The 11,298-nt window shown below is 48.2% G+C and overlaps 1 pseudogene; it reads right to left on the minus strand.

The window, feature by feature from the left end:
* LOC123389136 overlaps positions 1 to 5,467 on the minus strand; it is a 43,758-nt pseudogene extending 38,291 nt beyond the window's left edge.
* Positions 5,468 to 11,298: the final 5,831 nt, after the last annotated feature.

Below are 11,298 nucleotides of genomic sequence, written 5' to 3' on the forward strand. Positions count from 1 at the left end.
AATGGCTGAAACTGAGAAACCGGGGTGAAAGTATCAAGAGGCTCTAAGGATTGCGAAAGAGCCAAGATTCAAACGATTACCACGTACACACAAGACAAACTATGCAGATGACTGCTCAGTACGGAAGTAATTCAGAGTGTTACACTGTGGCATCAGCTGACCCAGACCCAGAAGATTGCTGGAGTTCCCATCATGGACATCTCTAACCATATAGACGACAACTGAGCGAATGCCAGATGATGATGGAGCCCCTCACTCCTATGTCTTAATAGAGTTCCTCAGCTCTCCTTTACCAACTTTTCCTGTTGCCAGTTCATACAAGCAATTCTCCTTACCCAGTTCCTCTGTTCTGAGCTATGGCTAAAGACACTCATTTTTTTATGTTTTGAAACTGATTATCTTGTACCATTTTACTTTTTGTTGCATCTTTTTATAAATCAGATGACCGCTCACAAGACAAAAAAAAAAAAAAAAGGAATGGAAAGGAAAGATCAAAAGGGAGGACAACAACAACAAAAAAAACAGTTCTTTTTTGCCGGGAACCCTTCTTACAAGTGCCAATCAGATAAACTATATCTGATGTTACATCGTCACAACTCCTCTATCATCAGGGAAAGTAGTTCACATAAGAAAATTTCTCTATAAAATGAGTTCCAGGCTTACATTCCATATTTGGCTAATTAGAATTTCATTACGATGTCTGTCTCAAACTGATGCGGAAGAGAATGGAATCTTGTCATCAAGACGTGACATCGAACTAAGAACCCACAGGGTAAGCACTCAGCTCCTGTGATACGAAGACGGCTCCTGGGGATGGGCGACCCTGGGCAACAGTGGCTGACCTGCGGGCCTGCGGCTATCTGCCGTCTGTCACTCTTCCCTCTTCCTCCTCTGTCAGCTGCTATCTCCAGCCGCCGTCAACAAAGTCCACCTCAAACAGCCATCACTTCCCTCTGGTCCCATTTACCGTAGCTAAGCTCCAGGCCAGGCATCCAGATCACCAGCCCTGTGGGAACTTCTTCTAAGGTAAGAGGTGGCCCTATTGGTGAAATGCAGGTGCCAAGGCATGCGGACATTGTGCCATCTTCTGCGCTATTCTTAATGTTCTGATTGTCCCACTTCCCTCAGTTCCCACCTGTGGCCTCTGGAAAGGAACATATTACAGTAGGATTTCCAAGGACTGATGCGTGGGGGTCAGGAGATCTGGCCTGTGATTGGCCCCAACTAGCTGTGTGGCTTTAAAGGAAGTCATCACACCTCAGGCCTCAGTTTCCTTATCTGCAAGCCAGGATGGACTGGAGTCTTTTCAGAGGAGCCGGCAAAGATCACATAGATAAGCACCACCTCATTATACTAACAAGCAAACAGAAGGCCGGAGGCGAGTGATTTGCCCCAAGTCAGACATAAGCAGGCAGAGAGCAGAGCCGAGGATGGGACCCACATCTGCAGGTCACAGCTAATCAGCCAGCACAGTACAAACAGATCTGAGCAGCTGCTCATTCTTCCCCTTTTCCGTTTTGTCCATCAGAATGCATGCTCCCTGCAAACAAGGACACACAGGACCTGCTGCCTGTCTCAAAATTCCCAGTTCACCCAATTAGAACAGGGAGGAGCCTCAAGGACTTACCCCCCCACCCCCACACACGGTTCTTTTACCTATGGAACATGAGGGTACATACATTCACCGTCCAGAGGGCTCCTGCCTTCACTTCTCATGGAAAAGGTCATCAGGTGCCTACCCGGGGTGCCAACGAAGCCACAAGTTCCAGAGAGGAACTGACACAGAGAAGTTCGAAGGAGGCAGACTGGCTCAGCACAGAAACAAACTGTCTACCAAGGAAAACTACCCCATGGGGGACTGATTCTCTTTGAAATACGTTCGAGTGCGTGGGAAAATGGTTTTTCAAGAGCTGGTGGACTGACCAGTCACCTGGTACATACAAGATCACATCCGCATTCTGACAAGAGTGGCTTGCCTGCAGTGTAGACCAAGGGCCAGAAAGACAAGGAAGGCGCATGGAGACTGGGTGAGAAGCTTCTACGGTGTGACGGCAAGGGCGCACTGCAAAGGTACGAGAAGAGATGGAAAGATGTATATGGACTCAAGAGGTTTAGGAAGCGAAATCCACAGGACTTGGTGTGACAGACTAGATTTTGGAAAGGTGACAGAGTAGGAGTTGACTTCTGGTTTCCCGACTCCAGGCTAAACGGATGAAGTGTTTACTGAGAGAGGCAATAGAATAAGAAAGGTGGTTTTCAGTGGAGGAGGTGCTCATGAATTCCGTCTTGAACCTGATGAGTCTGAGGGGCCACAGACACATCCGAGAAGAAAGGTCAGCAAGTCCGATACACAGAACTGGTGCTCAGGAGGCGTGTGGGCCAGAGACAGGAATCTGCCTGACCTGCTGATAGGTGGTCATGAAGCTGCACAAAAGGTCATCTAGGGAAAGAAAGGAACACGGGGCTGAGCCCATAATTAGCATTCAGTGGCTACCAGGAGCATGACTTTGCACAGGAGACACATCAGAGAGGAGGAAGAAGAAAGACAGGAAGCAATGCAGAGCATTTGGTCTACTGCGATGTCGAGTAAGGAGACAGAGAAAGGTCAGGTGCGCTGACTTAGAAACAGTTTTGGTAAGAACTCTTTAGTGGAACGACAGGGCCTGAAGGGTGGAAGGTGGGAAAGTCAAGTCAACCCCTGAGCACTGGCTGTGATGCGCGACAGTGACAGGGCAATACCTAGAGGTGGGGCAGTCAAGTGGGAGAGGATCAAACAGGAGCGCGTGATGGGAAGGAGTGCAGGGGAGAGGATCCTCGCAGGCTCCTGGAAGGGCGGGAGGGCATGGACTCCGAGCCAGAGTGGAGACTGAACCCGAGGAGGAAGGAGAGCCCCTCCCCGTACCAGGCGAGGAGGAGAAGGGGACAAATACAAGAATGGGATCATGATCAGCAGGATGGAGGAGGTCCCGTGGGATGGCTGCTAATTTTTCTGTACGACTGGAGATGAAGTCATATGTTGAGATGGAAGAGGAAGGCTACATGTGATGTCAATAGCACACCCATGTAAATGGTCTAATTTATCTGTTATGCCACTTTCTCCCCCTACTACCAATACCTTATGTCCTGCTCATCTATTAGTTGGCTGTCAACCCAAAGGATTTTCATATTTCTAAGCCGACAAAGTATGATGTTGCCAGTGCCTCTGCCCCAGGTGACCCTTCCCCATCTGCCATTCCTGCACTTTGATCACCTACCTCTTTTGCATACCTTTCCCCTTCTATTTCTCATTAGATCTCATAAACATGACTTTTTAAGTAGTCTCCTGCCACCAGTCAGCTCGAACTCAACAGATATGACCATGCAACTTCCTGCTGTAAACCTGACTGCAGCTCTACCGTGAAGACTGCATCAACGTGGACCCCTCAATGTATGCAGTGTCCAAGGTGCAACCGCAGCCCCACCCCATCTCCCTTTCTACCATCCCAGTCTCATTCCAAAATGTGCCAAACAAGACACCTATGTAGAAATACAACCCCGACAGCAAGCTCTCCACTCATTTCTGCCTCGGAACTGTAACTTAACAAAACATCTCTCTGACGGAAACACAAATTGCATATAACCTTTATCTCCAGCTCCCACATAGAAGATCAATACCACTTTACACAGAACAGCTGTTCCATGTATTTTCCTTCTATGTATGAAGGGGTCACGTTCATTAACACTACAAATTGTACATTATATTCAGAAATGTCAGAGCCTTGAAAGAATATGGAATTGCTGGCATTCTAGCCACTTTCCCAGTTTGCTCTCTTCCTACCTCTAAGTCCTACTTTAGAACTGCTATTTTGAGATTTCTATTTTCCGAAGCTGCTTTGACCAAAGGCATTCTGTCAGCTCAGAGTGAGAAAGATGGCGGGGCGAGGAAGTGCGAGAAAATGCTAGTGTTAGGCCCAAAGAAAGCCTGACGAAGTCCAAAGACAGACAAGCTAAAGAGACTTCCTGTGCTTTGAGATTCTTTAAGTCTGTGTGTGTGCCTTTTCTTCTTCCAATGACCTCTCTCCTCATCACGTGTCCTTCGTTAACAAAAGGTTTCTGGATCAGAGAATTCACTCTGTGCTCTCCTTCAGACACTCCATTCAATTTACACCTTTTATTACAGTGGCTTAACATCACCATACAAGAACAAGAGTACAATATACCTTCGTCTAGACATCCCTACATATTAAAAATGATATGGCCACACCGCAGAGGATCCAGACATAAGCACTTTTAAAGCCAGAGTTTGGGAGATGTGATCTGAATGCAAGTATCAAAAAGGAACTAGCTGGTTAACCCAAAAAAAAAAAAACATATTATGACTTGAAGCCATAAAAAAGTAAGAAATTCAAACTCTTTTCAGAATTTTAGGTACCTACAGAGCCAAAACTTTTTAACACTGAAACCAGCTACTAAATCCCAATCCTTAGAAATTAAACATATACGTTTTGATAGTTTAAGTACAGACCCAGAGGGATACAGAAAACAGATAAAGCTCCTCCTGGCTCTGATTCAAACCTTGGGACATTTTCAAGGCTATGTCTGATGAACCTTTCCTGTCAGTAAAGTCTTTTCAGTTTAAATTTCTATTCTGTAAGTTTATGTCCTACAGTTATCTGCTGCCAGCTTCAGGCTGACCTCACCAAGAGAAGTAGGGCAACTTTAGAAAAGGAGCTTGGTATGCTTTGTAGTACTGGACCAGAACCAGTAAGGACAGTACAGTCTTTCAGATTTCTCATTCCGGGAGCTTAAGACGAAAGTCAGGCATAAACGTTAGGTTAAGTGCCTTTTTTGACCCGATTCCTGGTAAGTACGTGTGTTCAGAGATGTGTTCAACGCACAGTCGCTCAGCTTCTAGGCACAAGGCACTGGGAGGCTTCTGTCAGGCCGGGGGAGCGGCGGTCTGACTGTGCCGCACGGTACCAGAGGCGGGTCCTACGGGTCCGGGGCTTTTACGTTTAGCTCAAAACCACTTGCCCTGAACTTTCAGGCCTTTTCATTCAATGTGCACGATTTCACAGGAGTGCTTTCTCCAGGCTGCACCTAGCCCACCCGAGGCCAAGAGACTCACTGCGAAGTGCAGTGAGGTCCCCGCCGAGGACCCGTCCGGGGCGGGGACGGCCCAGGAAGCCCGCAGGAGAAGCCCGAGGAGAGGCCCCGGAGGGCCAAGGAGGGAGGGCAGGCCACCCACGGCCCGGCTCCGGGGAGCAGAGCCCAGGCGTGCACCTTCATGAACTCGTCCTTGTCGAAGCAGAGCGTGTCCGGCCCCTTGGGCAGGTTCATCCTACTTCTCTCCATCCCGCTGGCAGCCGCCTCTCAGCACCGACACTCGACACTGGAGCGAGGAGGAAAGGTAGGAGGCTGCGCTCCCCGACGCTACGGGTGAAGCCACGGAGTTTCCACCGCACAGAAGGCACCGCTTCCTTCAACATGGCAGCGCCCCCGCCCGGCCAATGAAAGAGGACGCCGCAGGCCCGCCTCCGCCTGCCTCCGCCTGCCCGCCAAGAGAGGCGCGCGCGGGCCGCTGCCGCCGCCGAGCCAGCAGGTGATGCTGCCCCCGTGCGGCGGGAGGGCGACACTACAACCTCGCCTACGTTTCTGCAGGGGCAGCCCCGACGCTGTTGATGCCCGGTGAGCGGGAGAAGGGAGGGCGGGGAGGGTCAGGGGCGCTCCCTCCCCACCTCGCCCTTTCCCTCGGAAAATCGGCCTGCGAACCTCTTCCAGGACCTTCTCCCGAGATTGTCCCGCGGGAAGCATAGCCGTGGCGGGATGTTGGCCCTTTACTTCTGCAGCTGGTTTTCCAGAGAGGGGGGCGCCTCCGGGTGTCAGGCCTCCGGTCCCCGGGCGCCGCCGCTGCAGCCGCCTGGGCGCGGAGGCCTCTGTGGGAACCCGGCTTCCGCCCTTAGCCCCGGCACCCACCCGCGAGCGTGGCTTCTCCCCCGCTGAGCTTGGCTCCAGCGATCTGTAGGGAGGAAGGTGGTCAGCTGGCAGCCTCGGGTCGTCTGGGCCGCTCCCAGCTCCACTTCAGCTCAGCTGCGGGGCGGCCACAAGGTTGGGTTCTCAGAGCTCTTAAAGAATCACCTCGCTACCGGCCGGCCGACAAAACGCAGCCGACAAGTAGAGGTGCGAGCATGTTTATGTCCAGTCCGCTCTAGAATGGGCGGAATTGTGTGTTTGTGGCTAGCGTTGGTTCGATCGCCACACCTGCCCCCAATTTCCGAGACCCCCTCCTCCTCCTGCCATCCACCCCACATTTATTTTGAGATTTTTCTTTCCTCTTCCCTTGCTCTTTCTCCCACTGTCCTCCCCTTTAGTGGGAATGTCATGGTCAAATGATTATTCATTTCTCTTTTTTTTTCTCCGTGAGACTCTGACAGCTCAAACCACAGATCTCAGGAGCGCCCTTCAGGCTGCAGCTTAGCTCACAGAGATAGCACAAGCAGTACTTAGAAAGGGGTGGGACACAGCAAGACAAGGGCTTACAGTGAGTCTTGCATTCGAGTCACTCCAAACGGGAAACTGGTCACTTTTTTTTTTAGGACGTGAGTACAGGGACGCCTGGGTGGCTCACTTGGTTAAGCAGCTGCCTTCGGCTCAGGTCATGATACCAGCGTCCTGGGATCGAGTCCCACATCGGGCACCTTGCTCAGCAGGGAGCCTGTTTCTTCCTCTGCCTCTGCCTGCCATTCTGTCTGCCTGTGCTCGCTCTCTCCCCCTCTCTCTCTCTGATAAATAAATTAAAAAGAATCTTTAAAACGTGAGTACAGAATCTGAAACAATACATTCCCTAGCAGTGGGCCTGGCAAGGCCTTGTTGAGGAAAACGTTCCCAGTCAATATCCAGAGACTATGACAGGTAGGATGAGAGCTGGAATCTTATTTGGAGAATCAGAATAAATTGCCAGGGGAGCAACTATGAAAGTGCATGACTCTGTTGTGGTCATTTGGATATAGGGAATGAAAGCCTCATTATTTGGTCTTTGTTTGTTTACTCTTATTATGAAAATTCTCAAGCATACACCAAAGTGTGTAGAGCAGAAGGATCGCGGCCCTTCCCAGTACTTATCACTCTGCTTCCCCAACTGTTTCATAGGCCCTCCTCCTTCTACTGCCCCTGAAGTGCCTGTGTTTTTGTTTTTGGGGGAGTGGGGAGGTCTGGAATATATTTTAAAGTAAATCCCAAACATCACATCATTCCCTGCTCCCCAAATACCTTGGTTTACACATCAAAGAAGGAGGAGGAAGAGGTGGAGGAGGGGAAGACTGAGAAGGAGGAGGGATGAAGAAGAGAGATTTCTGCACAGGCCCACTATGTCAGAATCAATAGTTCTAATAAGCTATTCCGATTGGCTCTGAGAGGCATGACTTTTAGCCCAGGGCCACAGTGCTAATAAGCAACAAGGGCAAATTCAGGCAGCACAAACAGCAAGGCCCACACTCATCACCAAGGCACCGAGAGGGGGGGCAAGGGTGCCAGACCGACGGAACAAAGTTGTCTGGGAACCCCACCTGCCCTAGAAGTCCAGATGAGCGAGTAGTTGAACTGTTTTTTACCTTCATTGTCATTCCTTTCTGAAATTATTGCCGGCCTTTGGTAAAGACATGAACCTGAGCTTGTGCAGCCTGGGGTACTGATCTTGGGGTTGCTGAAGAGAGTAGGTGCCAACAAAGAATGAAAATCCCTGCTGCCTGTTCTCCTTCCGAGAGTCAGGGAGGGAACAGTCAAGACCCCATACAGTTCACTGCCACTTGGAGCCCTGGCTGTGGCAGTGGCGTGGCCCACCAAAGCCAGGAGCAACAGGCAAGACCCCAGACCCCAAATGCTAATGGAACACCCTGGGGAGGACGAAGGAAAGGCAGAGAGTCAGCGGAAACCTTCCCAAAGGACATTTCCCTCAGTTTCATCTGGGAGCTGACATTCAGCTGGTACACACCCCTTCAGCCACACAAAGTTTGGTGACTAGCCTCTGGCCAGAACCTGCTGTGTGTCTCCCTACCCTGAACCCTTCCCAAGATCCCTACCATGGCCTCGCGATCCAGGCACTGGGCGTGTAACACTTGACTCTGCAGGGGTCCCCGGGCCAGCTTTTGGTTAGTTAGTTGTCCACGCTGTTAAAGATTTGACTACTGTTACATGTTTGACTCTCGTCTTTGGTGATGGTACCTATTTCATAGGAAATAGAAGCTGGAATCCAGGAAACAGGCTGGAAGATGAAATTAAAAAGTGGATACAAAGCTTCTAATCAGAGCCAGACACAATCGGCGATCAACTATATCCCAGTCTCTCCCCTCTTCTCTGATCTGTACTTTCCTTAATGAGGAATGAGACTTTAAGTTGACTTTTTTTTATCTTCAAGTCAAGTCTCTCTCTCTCTCTCGATTCCCTAACTTCCCTCTCTTGCCTTCATTTCATCCTAGAGCTTGTGCCCACGACTTCTTTTCTAAGTAAATATTAACCCCCTTTGACTCTGAATCTCTGGAAAATTCTCAGTTCCCTATTTTTGCTGGCACTGTGACAGGTACTCATTTCTCCTTCCCACTCCTCTCTATTTATAGTTTTCAATTTTTTTTGGCAGGTTGGCTACAGAACACTCAAAAATTGCAAAGAGAAATATTGTGTTCTGGAAATTCGCCCGAGCATTTTTTTTTCCAATATCGTCCTTATGCTCTTCTGATCCTCTCTTGAACTGTTGGACTAAAGCAGCTGACACTTCCACCAGCAACCAGAGTCATCCTGTCCACTACTGTGGGAACAGAGGGTTTCCATTTGGAACTGCAGACTGAGCCTAAAGTCTGGTGGCTCTTTGGTGCCAGGATAGCAGGTATGGGATGGGTGGGACATGGAGGACAAGCATCATAGTAGAGGTCTCAATTCGACCAGGAAAGCTCACAATGAGCCAACAGGTCCATTTCAACATCTTTTGTATTTTCCTTATAACCTGTTTCATTCCAGAGTGGATTAGAGATCATTTAGTTTGATTCTTAAATGTTTCCCATTCCAACCAGAAACAGACTCATCCTAGGGGCTCCCAAATTCTGTCTCATCTTCCTAATCAGTTAGTACCCCAAATTGGGTATGATAGTGCCAGAACATTCTTCCATGTGTATTTTATAACAGACTAGTATTTTATTAGTTTTTTTTTCAAACTAATAAGAATGATAAGGGTAACTTTTTTTTCTTTTAAAGCATAGGCAAAATCACGAAAGACATTGAAATGAACCTAAAAGATTATAGTGTCTTCCAAGGGAAAACAGGTGTTGTCTCATGTACCCTTCTGGGCTGACCAATTCTATGGGATATTCTGTGCCTTTCTTGTCTTTGAGCTATTTTGTAACTCTATAGATTGTACATAATTGATGTGGATGCAGATGATCTTGTCTAGCTATATGTAAATGAATTTTGTCCACTGGAAGTACAGTTGACCCCCTTTCCTTTGGTAGAAGGCAGTTTTGCATCCATTTGCATTCTATTTGCATATCTATTTGCATCTATCAAAGCAAATTCGTTTAAGTATTACTGATTGTATATGTGTCTGCCTTGAGATTCTTGCTTGAAGTGGTGGTAACATCTTAGTGGTTCCCGAGCTAATGAATGAATTAAACAAAATCCCTTCAGGCATTCATCTCATATTTGTAAAATGGTCCTTATTTAATCTTTTCGAGAAAATGATACACTAGCAAACCATGACAAGATTCTGGTAAATGAAAAGTGCAATGAAATCAAATCGGAATGAATTTTAGAATTACCTTCAATGTGGCCCACGCTATGCCAGAGGCAGAGAATGAATGAATCTCAAAGACATGGCTTCTGGCCCCCAGGAGTTACAGTAATCTGTGTCAACATTGGCATGCCTGAGAAATGCATGTGACATTCCCATCAGGGTTTCCCCGGGGGTTCAGTTAACCTTTCTCTTCCAAGCTACCCTCTCTTGTAGTGATATCAACTGTGCCTTTGGTTTCAGCTCCCATTCCCTAGCCAACATCTCTCCCACTGATACACGACCATCTGTTTCTTTCCTACCCACCAGGCCCGTGTAACTGACTACCTACTCATGCTATTTCACTGATGTCCCACCTGTGCCTCAAAACCCAGCATGTTCAAAACTTGATTCATCATCGTTTGTGAAAGAATGGCTTATCCTCTTTTTGCTTTGTTTCTTTAGAAAAATGATTCTACCAATGCCAGCGGCATGCACCAGAAACCAGGAAGGAATCATACAGCTGAGCCAACCTGCTGTACTTTAAAACACTTGACCACAATTCTCCAGTGGATACTCAACCCTGGCTTCAAACTCCCTTGTCTCTCCGGTGAGTTTTCTTTCCCTCTAATGGATGACTGTTTCACACCTTCAAGACTTGCCTCAACAATCCCTACCCCCACCTCTTCTGAACTATGTCATCTCACTCCCAGCTCCTGTCATAGGGATGAGGGAGCAGAAGGCAAGCTTAGGACAAAGCAGAAACTGGCACCCTACACCCTCTCCCCATGCCATATGTGTAACATTCCTCATGCACTCCTGGCTGCCCTAAAGGAAAAACGATGCTTAACTGATAGAGATCCCAGTCCTGCAGGACAGGAGTCTCCCTCCATCTACAAATGTCCTAGCGACTTACAAGGAAGGAAGAAGCTTTCTCATCAATAGCCTGACTTCCAGAGACCCATACCTCAGTTTCCGGAAGCCCTAACATCATCACCCTCCCCTCCATAAAATTGAGGGAGGCTAAGGGGGAGGGAAGTGTAATAAAACTGAATTTCTTCTAAGCCCAAAGCCCACTGACAAGGATGTGTGATAGGAGGAATGTAACATATCTCCAGGAAACTCCCGACTGTCTTCATGCTTTCCCTCATTAGAGGCAAAAAACAGCCTTGACTTGACAATAACCAGGTCTCCCTTATCCTGAAATTCTTCTTTAGCATATGACAGTCCTTCTGGACACCCCCTTTTTCCTCACCTTCCTCAGCTCCCAGTCAACCATGCCTCTGTCTGAGCAGCTCTTTCTGCCCCTGGGTCCTGTCCCTGTGTTTTAATAAAAACCACCATTTGCACCTAAGACGTCTCAAGAATCCTTTCTTGGTCATCGGCTCTGGACCTCACCCCACCAAACCTCACCTGTGTTCCAAAACTTCATCACTAGTGTCACACTTCAAGAAAAATAAAAGCCCTTTGTGCAGGAATTCCCTTATCTTACCACCACCCCAAATCAAATCTATACCTACATTTGTATCCATTTTTAATTTGTTTTTAGACATTTACTCAACAAA

Source organism: Mustela putorius, unplaced genomic scaffold (genome assembly GCF_011764305.1).
Source record: "Mustela putorius furo isolate JIRA1106 unplaced genomic scaffold, ASM1176430v1.1 tig00003952_pilon_pilon_pilon, whole genome shotgun sequence".
NCBI classification, from domain to species: domain Eukaryota; kingdom Metazoa; phylum Chordata; class Mammalia; order Carnivora; family Mustelidae; genus Mustela; species Mustela putorius.